General features: G+C 42.2%; 1 protein-coding gene across 1 annotated transcript in view; it reads right to left on the bottom strand.

The window, feature by feature from the left end:
* Positions 1-1,371, bottom strand: part of MFSD6 (major facilitator superfamily domain containing 6) — a 61,495-nt gene extending 60,124 nt beyond the window's left edge. Inside the window, exon 1 of the mRNA XM_033111858.1 lies at positions 1,054-1,371. The gene's annotated coding sequence lies outside the window, so the exon portion shown is untranslated. The remainder of the gene's footprint in view (positions 1-1,053) is intronic.
* Between the last annotated feature and the right edge of the window lie 12,334 nt (positions 1,372-13,705).

The raw sequence follows: 13,705 nt of genomic DNA on the forward strand, positions 1-13,705 counted from the left end.
TATGTGACAAAACTGAGGCTCAGGCACATGACAGGCTCAAGGACATGCAGCTATTTATACAGCAGTTGGGATTAGACCCCCTACTCTTTGTGGGTTCTTTCCTACAACTAATAGGCAAGGTTTTATCTGTTGCAGTAGCTCTGTGAGATGTTGATTAAATATTTTTGGATGAAAGGAAATGTTTGTGGTTGTGAATGTGTGTGGGAGAGGCAAAATACACCATGTACTGGCCTTAAGGGTAATCAATCCACCTGTCTGTCCACGTGGGTGTGGGACAAATGAGGGGGAAGTTGCATTAGGAATTTTTCACCATCCTACTTAAATTTACAGGAGGCTGTATAGGGAATAAATAGTTCCCAGAAGGACTAGTAACCCCCATTACTATCTCAAAAGGGCACTAAGGACATGTTAGACCAAGTTGAAGAAGTCCCGAGGTGGGAATTTCTCCTAGGACGGGAGCAGGCAAGGGAAGAGGTGGGTTTTTTTGTATTTATTCACCTGGGGAAGCAGACGCTGTCAGTTTCCTCCTCTTACCACACAAGTGGCCATGTCCTTATCACTGGGGCTGTCTGGTGGTTCCCGCCTCCCCCTTTCTCTCGAGGATGTTTATCGCAAGGGCGCGAGTGGGCCTGGGCCGAGAAGGGCCTGGGCCCCCACCCCCTCCCCGGCTGCAGCGGGCGCCCGGCGAGGGCTCCCTGGGGCAGCGCCTTTGTTTTCCCGACTCCAGTTACGTTTGCGGAAGTGCTGCCTGCGCCCAGCGCGCCGGGGGTGCCGGCCGTAGCCTCCCCCAGCACCCCATGAAGATGACAACCGACACAGAAGCGGAGGGGAGGGAGGGAGCCGCGGGCCAGTGGGGCTGGAAACGGAGACACGCACACATACCCTGCTCCGGGCTTCTCCTCTGAAGCCTCCTCCCCGGACAGCAGGTGTGCGCACCGGCGTGGGATCTCGGTCGGGCGGCGGGGCTGGTCCCCTGCCGGGGAGGCCAGGGTGTGGCTGCCGGGCCGCCCCCGCCGAGCGCGTTCCCCCCTCCACAAGCCAGGCCTGACTCACCTGCTGCGGGCGACGGTGAAGCTCAGCTGCGCGGGGTGCAGAGAGCCATCTCCCCCGCGCGCGGGGCGGCAGCTCGGGACGCCCGGGCGGCGGCTGTCGGGGCGGCGCGCACCATCTCGGGAGGGTAGCTGGCTCCTCCGGGGCTGCGGCGGGCGGGCGGGGCGGCACGGAGGGATGCGGTGCGGGTGGGGCGATCGGGAGCGGCAAGCCGAGCGCACCCACCGCCGCGACCTTCTCCTCCTCCTTGTTCTCCGACTCCTCGGGCCGGGCCTCAGTCGCTCGCACCGGCTGGACCCGTTTCAGGGCAGAGCGCCGAGGACCCGCCGCCAGGTGCAGCGCTCCGCCTCCTGCGGCGGATGCGTCGGCGGCTGCTCCTCCCGGCGTCCCGCCCGCCCTGGCGGCCCCCGGGGACCTTGGGACCCAGCCCTGCTGGGGAAGCGCGCTGAGAAGGGGAAAGCGGCCCGCGAAGTGCTATCCCCCCACCCGGCTCTCGGCTGAGATCCCCCCTCCTCCTGGGGAAATGATGCAGGCCTAGCTCCGGGGGGGGGGGGGGGGGGCGGGGAGTAGATGGCCGCCTGGCTGGGAATTGTAATAATAATACTAGCCGACGTTTACAGAGCGCTTATTGAGCGCCAAGCGCAATGCTAACGCTATTGATGCGTGTTCTCCGTGTCTCTAGTCCCAACCTTGGCAGAGTGTCCTCAGTTGACCCGGCAGAGAGGAAGTGGGCCGGAACGCGAGGCAAACACAGGGTTTTCAGGACTCACCAGGAAAGGGATACAGGAGACTAAAGCAGCCTTTCAAACTGGGAAGGTGCCACTGACGCCTTACTGAAGAGGTAACCATGTGTGGCACCAAGAACGTAAAGTTGTATTTCAGATTAGACACGCAGAGAGGGTGGGAAGAGTGGAGTTGGATGTAAAAGGTATCCTTCCTTCAGCAGGTATTTTTATGTGGCTGTGATGGACTCCTGGTATGCCAGATCCTGTTCTCGTAGCTATGGTCGTGTTCTGGCAATAACAACCATAATGGCAGCTAACATGTATGAACATTTCATATATGTGAAGCACTGGGTAAGTACCAGTTATGCCTTACCATAATCCTAAAAGGACAAGTAATGGTATTGTTACCATTTTACTGAGAAAACAGAGGCTTAAATTTAATGTGACCTACCCAAGATTACTAATAGTAAAAGGGAGAGAAGTCGTCTTTTATCTCCAGGTTTAAGCTCTTAACCACAAAATCGTAGTGATGACAATTTTATAGGCCCTGAAGCGTTAGGAATTGAGGTCCCTGTTTAGGAAAAATAAAACAAAATCACAAATACAATGTCGCTCTGGCCCCTCCTGGAGCCTCGGGAAGGGTCCCTGAAACTTAAGCTACATTAGCCTCATGATAAATCCACTTGCAATACTGATAAAAGCAAAACAATTAAAGGCAGTGAGTGCTAAAGTTTCAAATGAAAGAGAGATTAAAGTTGTTGAACTCAGAATGACAGATTTTGGTCTGGTGTGGTCTGGAGATAACTTCACCCTACATTATTTGACACTGAACAGCTCATAAAGACCCAACCCATTTGGTAGCTGTCATAAAAGAATCATCATTCTTCTTATCCAGACATTAAAGAAGCAACCTTTTAAAAAAGAAAGAAAAAGAAAAGGGTCTAACATGGTTCAGGTCTGTCCTCCATATGAAGAAGGGGAAGCAACGGAGGAAGAATTTGTGAAGAAAAGGTAGTTGTTGACCTCCAGCTGCTCAAAGGCAGCTCCATGTTGAAAAGTGAAGCCAGATTTCCCTAAATTAAAGCTGGCTATTATGTTTCAAAGAGGACAGGATAGCCTCAAGAGTCAGCATAACAGAAAATGTTTTAATTGGCCTTGTTAGGGCATGAAGTTTTTCCTGGCAGCCTCTTTCCTTTTCAGTGTAACTAAGGAGAAGATGTAAACGAGCATAAAGAAAAAGTGATCTGAAAAAGTGATCTGCCACTCCTCACGCATCTCCCCACCCGCTCGCTGTGAGGTAACTAGGGGGTGTGGTGTAGAAATTAGCTTCCAAGTATATTGCCAGGCAGGCTATCCCAGAGGTCACTGCACAGAAAGGCTCAAAGACAAAATTAAGATGTTGAAATCACATGGCTTTATTGCATCAATTTAAAATGCAGAGTAAGAAGCTGGAGGAAAGAGAGAGGGTAGATTAACACACAGGATAGGTAGGTATAGCAGGGGGTATGTTTTATGAAATATGCATAGAACCCCCCCTCAGATACATAAAATCAATCTCTCTCTCTCTCTCTCTCTCTCTCTCTCTCTCTCTCTCTCTCTCTCTCTCTCTCTCTCTCTCTTCACCCTTCCCTGTGCTGATGGTGTGGATATAAGAACCAGCACTGAGGTTGAGTAAGGGGGACTTGCAGACAGTGTATGCCTGGTGCCAGAGCCAATGTATGCTTTCTCTGTTGAGAGACACAGGAGCAAAAATGCCTGACCATAGTTGTAGCTCACCAGTTAGCCTAATGAGTAGCTATGGATTTCATCTGCGTTTCTCAGGCAGAGGACAAATGGAGGCCATACAGGTGTGTCACCCATGAGTGGTCATTTTAAGCCTTCCTGAATATTGAGTACTGAATATCCTTCATGAATATTTGCTGTATCAAGAATATTTGGTTCCTACTTAGACCTTCTTCTTTATATTCAGCTCATATATGCACTATTTGCTTTATCTCACAAACTACTTCTACTTTCATTTCATTTCTCCTAAAGATGTTTCTTATATCCTTTGGCAGAATGGATTATTCTTAAACAACAAAGCAAACACATTCTAGTAGGTGATAATAAGAATGATAACAGCTAACACTTGTGTAGCTCTTACCCCGTGCCAGACACTGTTCAGAGCACTTTGTATATACTTATTCATTTCCTCCTCATAACAACCACGTGCAGGTAGATACTGTTTTTATCCCATTTTACAAATGAGGAAATGGATGCATATAAACAGGAAGTAACTTCACTAAGGTAACACTGCTAGTAAATGATGGATTCTGTATTCAAACCTAGGTGGACTGGCTTCAGGGCCCTGGCTCTTAACCAGCCTTCCTGCTTGCTCACGGAAATGCTAATAAATATGTATATTCACATATGGAGGAGTGGGGATTTTATTTTTTTCCAATGAGGTCACCCACTTTTCTCTCCACTTGCCAGCAACATTGGACACCATTAACCATCCCCTCAAAACTCTCTCTCACTTCTATGACCCACAACCCATCTGGCTTGTATGTTCCACTTGGGTTTTGTTCTAAGCCTTTCTTTCTTCTAATTCTGTTTTCTGTGATTGCTCTCACCCACTCCCTTGGCTTCAATCACAAAATATTTGAGGAGGCCCCCAAATTCTTCTCTCTGAGGCAGCTTCTCTCCTGAGTGCAGATCCATGTGACCAGTTGTCCAGTGGGTTGTTTCACAGGCACTCCAGCCTCACTAAGTCCCACATGAATGCTTCACGGTGTTCTGCCCCTCCCCCACTCACTCTGACTCCTGGGTTCCCAAACCATCATCCACCCAGTTGTACAAGGAAGGCCCTTATTCTCCATGCTCCTTCACTCTCACCCCTACACTCAGTATATTAGTTTCCTGTTGCTGCTATACCATGTGACCACAAACTTAGTGAATTAAAACAACACAAATGTATTATCTTACGAGTCTAGAAATCTCAAGTCCAAAATGGGTTTTACTGGGCTAAAATCAAGGTGTCTGTGGGGCTGCATTCCACCTGCAAGGTTTCGAGGGGAATCCATTTCCTCGACTTTTCCAGCTTCTAGAGATCTGCTCTCATTGCTTAGCTCATGGCCCCTTCATCTTCACAGCACATCACTCTAACCTCTGCTTCAGGCATCACATTGCCCTTTCCAACTCTTCCTGCCTCCCCTTAGAAGCCGCTGTGATTACATGGGGCTCACCCTGATAACCCAAGATAATCTCCCCTCCATTTAAGAGCCTTAATTTAATCAAATCTGAAGTCTTTTCTGCCATGTAAGGTAACATATTCACAGGTTCCTGGGATTAGAACATGGGCGTCTCTAGGAGGCAGTGATTTTGCCCACCATACCCATCAAATGCCAAGCCCTCTGGAGTCCCCGTCTTTCAAAATACCTCTGGAATCTGTCCCCTTCTCTCTACCCTTGTGCGGTGCCGATCCATGAGGTTCTCTCTCCTCTGCAACCATTTCTGACGACCATTATGACAACCATTTCTCAGGCCTCTCTGCCTCAGTATGTTCTCTCATCCAATCAATTTTCTCTATTGCAGCCAAAGTAATCTTTAAAAACATCTGACCATGTAATTTCTATGCAGCCCCACAGGGTACCTATGCACAACACCACTGGGTGCCATTTACATTGTGTTGTGCCTCCTGGATATGCTGCCAGCAGACCTTACTCCTCTACTTATAACCCATCCAAATCCCTCTTTACTGTAACAAAGAGATTCAAAAGTCCAGCAGTTAAATAGGGTTACATTTTTTTTCTCATCTAAGAGTCTCAAGTGGCCCCACCATCAACACAACAGTTGGATTCCATGTCTGTCCAGGGTGACTGCTACAGGTCTCACTATTCCCAGCATATGGGATGGGGAGAGTATAAGTTCAGTCACTTAAAGGGAATCCCCTAGATTTACACGCATTATCCATTCATATTCCCTTGGCTGAAACAGTCACATGTCCACATCTGGGTGCAAAGGAGAGAAACAGTTTTTAGCTGAGAGACCATATGGCCAGCTAAATTCTATTACTACCAAAAAAAGGGAGAATGGATTGGGGAGTCAATTAGCAGTCTTCCACAGGGAGGAAAACTAAGTGCTATGCAAGAAAAAAATGGAGGAATGTAATTTAGATCAGAGAATAGGGATGGCCTCTTTGAGGAAGTACCAGTAGACTGAGATGGCCAGGAAAAAAAGCTTTGGAAAGAACTTTTCCCACGGAAGGAGCAGCCTTGAGGCAGCAAAGAGTTAAGCATTGGTGACTGGAGCAGAATGAGCGGTGGGCTAAGGGGAAATGTCAGGAGATGAGGCTGGGGAAGTAGGCAGGAGCCAGGCCAGGCAGAAACCCGTGTACCACGTGAAGCATTTTGAATTTTAACTTAACATTCAGTACAATCCATCGAAGGATGTTTAGGAGATCTGATTTATGCTTTTAATGTATTGCTGTGGCTGTGTGTGGAGAATGGCATGGAGAGGGCAAAAGTATTAATAGAAGTGAGACTCATGTAGAAAGTAATTGTTGGTGAGGAGAGAGATGAGTTCCAGTGTCTTGGACCAGAGTGATAGCGGGGCGGGGGGGGGGATAGAAAGAAATGGATGGATTTCAGAGGGTTTTGGAAACTTAACAGCATACGTAGTGATATATTGGGTGTGGGAGGCAAGGGAAAAGAGGTGTTAAGAATGACTCACAAGTTTCTGGCTGGAGCAACTGGGTGGATTGTTGATAACCTTTACCGAGAGGGAGAAGGCTGTGGGAGGCGCAGGTTAGAGGGAAGAAAGGAAGAGCTCACATTTTGGCATAATAAGTGACATGTCTGTGAAACTCGCAGGTGGAGCTGTAATGTAGGCAACTAGGTGTGAGGCCAGAGCTCAGAAGAGGGCTGGACTTGGCAATCGTCAGCAATGAGGTGCTATTTGCAATCGTGGGAATGCAGGGGATCACCTAAAGAGAGAATATAGTGACAGAGCTCTGAGAAAGGCCAACATTACCAGTTGTATAGAAAGAGGAACTAAGAAAGACCAGCCATAGAAATAGGGGGAAACTCAGGAGGGTGTTGTCACTGAAGCCCGAATGGCTAACCCCTCCTTCAGTTCGCAGATAAAACATTATGTCCTCCACAGACTAGACGTGTTGCTTCTTAACGGCTTCACGTACCACGTGCCTTCACTATCCTGACACTTATCAAATACTGTTGTAATGACTTGTTTTCCATGCTGAACTGTAAGCTCCTTAAAGACAAAGAACAACTTTGTCTTGTTCAAGATTTTTATTTTTTTGTCTTATTTGTATTAGTTAGTATGTAGCAGTGGTTTAAGCAATGTAAAAGTATGTTTCTCCCTCATATAAAAGTTTATGTAAATCGGTGACTCAGTGGTGTTATCGACCTGGGGGATTTATGCTCTTTTGATGTTATCATTCTGTCATTTTCAACATAAAGCTCTCGTCTCAAAATCCAACGTGGCTGCTCCAGCTCTTCCCATTGTGTTCACACTCCAGTCATTGGGAAAGAGAAAAGAAGGAGAAGCCATGTTCCTTTCTCTTAAGAACATAACCAGATATTGTACATATTGCTTATTTTTCAATTCCAGTGGCAGAACTCGGTTGTATGGGCCACATCTAGCTGCAAGGAAGGCTGAAAAATGTAATTTTTAACTCGTAGCCGTGCACACATATAAAAATCCTATTACTATGAAAAGGGGAAAGGACAGATACGGGGTGCAACTAGCAGCCCTGATACGCCACCGTAATTGTATCACTGAACCTGACTGTTGAGATATGATTATATGTGCATAGAGAAAGGGATAAACATCGAGCTCTTAACATTGATTACCTCCCGTGGGAGGAAATGGAGGGAAAGTTGATAAATATTTATTGAATAAATGGATGATAATAAATGGTTAAATTCAATGATGACAATAGTAATGAAGGTGGTTCCTTTTAGCTCCCCTACCATCCTCCTTCTTTCCTTGGCATTGGCTTCATGGAGAAAGTGAGACGTAACACCGGGCTTAACAGGTGACTTAAAATGTAAATAGACAGAAAGAAGGCTATCTTTTATTCTGATATCTTTTTAGTTTTCTTGAGTTTTCCAGATGGATGATCATATCAACCTATAAATAATCATACTGTGGTCTCCTTTTCTATATCAGTTTTTAAAACTATTATTACATTTACAAAACAATTATACATATTCATGATGATCAATAGTTGTCCACTTGTTTTATCATTTTCTTCACTGTGAGTGCTTCTTTTGCTTTACCACTGAGTGTGAGAGGCTGGCTATTACTTTGAGATTACTAACATATCCTTCTGTGTATGTTTAATAAGAGTTTTTTAAATTAGTAATAGGTGTTTTAATTTCCTTCTTGTATTTTCTAAGATGTTTTGTTGTCGATTCCCAGTCCAGTTACACATCTTACATTGCTTGTGGTCTTCTAATTATGGTCATCTGAAATGACAAGAAATCTGTAGTGGAGCAGAGAGTTGAACCCTGGAGATAGAAGGAGTATAAAATCAAGTCTCTTCCTTCAAGAGGCTTGTGATTTATTAGCAAAAACATGACTATAAATATGTCGATTATAATAGAAAGTAGCATATGCTGTGAGTGGTACAGAGATTAGCTTTTCAGAAATATCACTTTCATCATGTTCCACCCCTTCTAAGAAAAATTCATTAGATCCTTATGGCCTGATGCATAAAGTTCCAAATCCTTAACCACCTTCAATCCAACACTAAGTCTTGCCAATTTTATCTCATTGGTATCTCGACTATTTCATCCTTACACACATACTCTGACGAAGGTCCTAAGGCAACAATCTGCATGATGACTTCCCTCTTTTCCTGCCTTGCATGTCTATCCAATATAAACCAAGACAATTAAAATGGATTTCAGTTATCGCATTGTAAAAATGTACTTATTTTTTAATTTACACAACTTTTATTAGAGTATAAATACATTCAAAAAAGTGTATAAGTCATAAGGGTAACATTCAACAAGTTATAATAAAAACTTTGTGTAATCACCTCCAATACCAAAAAATTGAACATTACAGCACCCAAAAGAGTCCCTTTGTGACCATGACAAATTACTGCCCCTCCCTTCTCCCCAGAGTTAGCTATCATTCTAGTTTCTAACCCCACAGATTAGTTTTGTGTGTTTTTGGACTTTATATAAACGGAGTCAAACAGTATGTAATCATTTGTATTTGATTTATTTTGCTCGAAATTACATTGCTCTATGTAGTTATTTCATTTCCAATATACAAAGATGCCACTTTTTTTTCATTTCTTCTGTTGATAGATATTTGGATTATTTATATTCTTCGGCAATTACAAATAATGCAGCTATGAACATTGTTACTTTTCTTCTGAATTTCTGTCATACATACCTAGGAGTGTAATTTCTAAATCACAGGATATACATGTTTTCACCTTTTTAAGTTAATACCAACCAGTTTCCCAAGGTGGTGCAAGAATTTATACTTCTATTGTCAGTTCTCTTGTTTCATATCCGTGTCCTCAGTTGGTATTGTCAGTCATCTTTTTTTAACCTTTTATTTTGAAATAATTTTATACCTACAGAGAAGTTGCAAAGATGGAACAGAGAGCTCCCCCTCCCCCAGCTTCCTCCAATGTTAACGCAGCCACACTACCATGATCCAACGCCATTGCTGCCAATACCCCAGCTAAACCCTAATACAGACTTTATTTTGATCTTAGCAGTTTTTCCTTAAAACACTTTCTGTTCCAGGATCTAACCCAGAATTCCATACGTTTACGTCTCCTTCGTTTCCCCCAATCTGTGACAGCTCCTTGTCTTTCATCACCTTACTACCTTTAAAGGATACTAGTCAGGTAGTTGGTAGGATAACCCTTAATTTAGTTTTACTGATAACTTTCTCATGGTTAGATTGAGGCCGTATATTTTGGGGAAGGATGTCACAGAGGTGACGTGTGCTTTTCAGGTCATATCAGGGAACACACTCGTCATATATCCCATTACCTGCGATGTTAATTTGATCCCTTGAGTAAGGCGGTGTCTGCTAGGTTTCTCTGCTGTAAAGTCACTGCTTTTTTCCTTCATAGTCAGCAATATTTGTGAAGAGACACTTTGATGCTATGCAAATATGCTGTTTCTTTTTAAACTTTTATTCATTAATTTTAGCATACATTGGTTATTCTTGCCATCAGCTGTTGTTACTGTGATGTTCTACATGGAGATTTTTTTTTCTTATTCCTTCTACATTTATTAATTGGAATTTTCTTGTACGGAAATGTTTTCCCTTCTTCCATACTTACTTACTTACTCAATCATTTATTTATATCAGTATTGACTCATGGATATGTACTTTATTCTTTGACTTAAAATTCAATACATCATTACTTTCTTTCTCAAATTATTCTGTCTTTTGCTATTGCGTGTTCTTTCAGGTTGACTTACGTTTCAGGGTGGAATTTAAGTAAAATGTATTAATTTCAGCAGAGTTTTAAACATATAAACAGGACAATTTTGCCATGAAGTCTGCCAAAAAATATTCTAAAATCAATCTTCATATTAGTTGCTTCATAAACTTGCTATTTTTATTGTAAAAAATATATAACTAAATTTACCATTTTAACTATTTTTAAGTGTACAGTTCAGTAGCATTAAGCACATTCACATTGTTGTGCAACCATCACCACCATTCTCAGAACTTATTGTTTCATTTTTAAAACTTCTTATTAGAGTATAGAAAAGTGCCTTTATGAAAAGTTTACCTTTTCATAAAGGTAAAATTCAGTGAGTTATAATAAATATAATAAAAACTGCATAATCACCACCACTAGCAATAAAGTGAATATTACTAGCACCCCAAATATTTTCTTAAATAGAATATAAAAATACAAACTGTAAAAGAAAATACTCAATAAATTGGACTTCATCAAAATTAAGAACGTTTGCTCTTCAAGACATAATGTTATAAAAATGAAAAGGCAAGATATTGAATGGGAGAAATTATTTTTGATCATTGATCCAACAAATGACTTTAATAATCTAGGATATATAAGAACACTTAAAACTCAACAAAACAACCCAATTTTAAAGCTGGACAAAAGGTTTCAAAAACACTTTATCAAAGAATCTATATACAGATGCCAAATAAACACATGAAAAAAAGCTTGGTATCATTAGTCATTAGAGCAGTGTTTTCAACTGATTGCAGTTTTGCCCCTAGTATACCCCAGAAACATTTGGCAATGTCTGGAGATATTTTTGATTGTCACGACCAGGGTGGAGGATACTACTGGCATGTAGTGACAGAGGCGAGGGATGCAGCTAAACTTCCTACAATGTGCAGGACAGTCCCCCACCTCCAAAAATTATTCGGTCTGAAATGTCAATAATGGTAAGATTGAGAAACGCTGCATTGTAGAAATGCAAATCAAAAGCACAATGAGATACCAATACATGAGAACAAACAAATAAATAGCTAAATAAAAGCTTGAACAGTCCAAGTACTGAAGAGAATGTGGAGGAACTGGAACTTCAAACGAAGCTGGTGGGAATATAAAATAGTTATACCACTTTAGAAAGTAATTTGGCAGTTTTTTAAAAAGTTAATCATAAATCTACCCCAGGTATTCCACTCCTCAGTATTTCCCCAGGAGAAATGAGGGCATATGTTCACACAAAGACTTATATATGAATGTACATAGCAGCTTTATTTGTAATAGCCAAGAACTGGAAACAACCCAAATGCCCACCAACATGTGAATAGATAGACAAATTGTGGTTTATTCATACAATGGCATACTAGTCAGCAATAAAAAGGAACCAACTGCGATATGCATCAATGAATCTACAAACAAACATGGGTGAATATGAGAATAATTATCTTAAGTGAAAAAAGCCCGACACCTGCCTCCAAAAAAAGTCCAGTATAAGTCTATTTATAAAACTCTTAAAAATGCAAACTAATCTATAGGGACAGAATTAGATCAACGGTTGCCTAGGAATAGAAGTGGGGTGGGGCAGGGAGGGAAGACAGAGAAGAATTACTGAGACATGAGAAAATTTTGGAGGATGATGGATATGTTCATTAGCGATGGTTTCAGGAGTAGTTTATAAAAAAATGTAATCAAATGGTAACTCTAACTACATGCAGCTATTATATGTCAATTATAAGTCAGCCAAGCTGGGGAGGCAGGGAGGCCGTGGCTCATGTTCTCTGTTAGTTGTGTCTTCTCTCCTGGTCACCGCTAACTGGACCACATCTTATTTTTATAAGCCAAATGCAACTCTGCACTACTGGACTGAAAGGAAGTCAGTGCTTCAGACTAGTCTTGACTTAGAAGTCTGTCTAGTAGCACTGCCCCATATTGGATGCTACCAGAAAACCTAAGATATTGCACAATGGATTCGGAAATTTCTCTTCCTTGCTATATAAAGTTAATGTTTATTTTTACAATACGTTCTCATTACTAAGAATAATCTGTACATGTTAAGGAGCTGGAAAAGTAAACCTACTTAGCACTCATCCTCCACACTCTTGCCTAAGCAGTCTTCCGGGACTTCTAGCCAACGCATAAGCAAATAAAAGATGGGTTACACGTTAGAAAGGAAGGAACAAAATCATATTATTTGTACCATTTGATTGCTTACCTAGAAAACTCAGGCAAATCAGACCAAAGAATTATTAGAATAATAAGTTTATGTAATATGACAAGGTACAAAATTAATATACAGAACTCAGTGTTTCCCAAATATTAAAAAATAAAAACACTGTAAGGTGGAAAAAATGTTACCATTCAGAATAAGAAATCTTTACTATACTGGTCACTTCCTCTGAACATTTTCTAGTTCTGTATCCTTCTCAAAGTGTTATTTTGGGAATCAACTAAAATGCATTTAGATGATTATGCCTTTCTGGAGAAGCTGTCACTATGGTATCCAAAGTGTCACTTTTCCTCTTGATTCAGTGTAATGCCTTGGTTTCTGCTTCATGCAGATCAGTTGAAAACATGCCACAAGCTATAGCCTGATCCCATCTTACCACTTGGTTGTCTAGGACTTTACTAATGAGTTAATTTAAGTCAAATGGTGTTTATTATTCAAAACATTCCTGTTGTTCACTGCGGGACCCTGTGTCCTAGGAACACTGAGTTCCCTCACTGTGTGCAGTGCAGATTATGGAACCTTTCTAGGTATGAGTGTCTTTTATATAAAATGAATGAACCAGGAGTTGGTTTTCTTTCAGGTCTCTTTAAACATTTTTTTTCACTTAGCAACACAGTGTGCCAACACCATATAAGGGTGTTGGAGGCCAGGAAATGGGAAGAGAGAAGGGAGGGAGAGCACAGGATGAGAACAGGACCCCAGAGTTTTCCTTCAGGGAAGGATATGGAAGAGGAGACCTAGAATCAGAAAAGTAAAATGCTAGAGGAGTGAGCTGGAGGAGGAGGGCAGGATGGGAAAGACGATTACTTTGGGAGTGGCTGAGTTTTGTGGATTGGCAAGACATGGAGATAGAAACGGCCAGCAGCCAATTAGAAACATGGGTCTGGAGTGTAAAAGAGACTAGGGCTTTTCCCTGTTCCAATCCATGCCTTCCTTTATTCCCCTCTCTTTTCCATTTGAGAATCAAATATGCGTATAAAGTAGAAGTTGCAGAAATGGATGAGATCTTTAAGTGAAAAAGTGCATAAAGAATTTTTTTTTAAGCATGGTATATTCGATTTGACTATTTAAATATATATATACAGATAATCTGATTCATCACGAAAATTAGATGTGATGGCTTGAATCCCAGAAAAAGGGTCATCTGGATATTAGTTGAACCTGTCTGCTGCCTGTAGGATTAACGGTAATTACATGCAGTTCATTCCATGGCTGGGCATCTCAAATCCTTCGAAAGCTTATTGTATTGAG

The sequence above is a fragment of the Rhinolophus ferrumequinum genome, chromosome 8 (genome assembly GCF_004115265.2).
Source record: "Rhinolophus ferrumequinum isolate MPI-CBG mRhiFer1 chromosome 8, mRhiFer1_v1.p, whole genome shotgun sequence".
NCBI classification, from domain to species: domain Eukaryota; kingdom Metazoa; phylum Chordata; class Mammalia; order Chiroptera; family Rhinolophidae; genus Rhinolophus; species Rhinolophus ferrumequinum.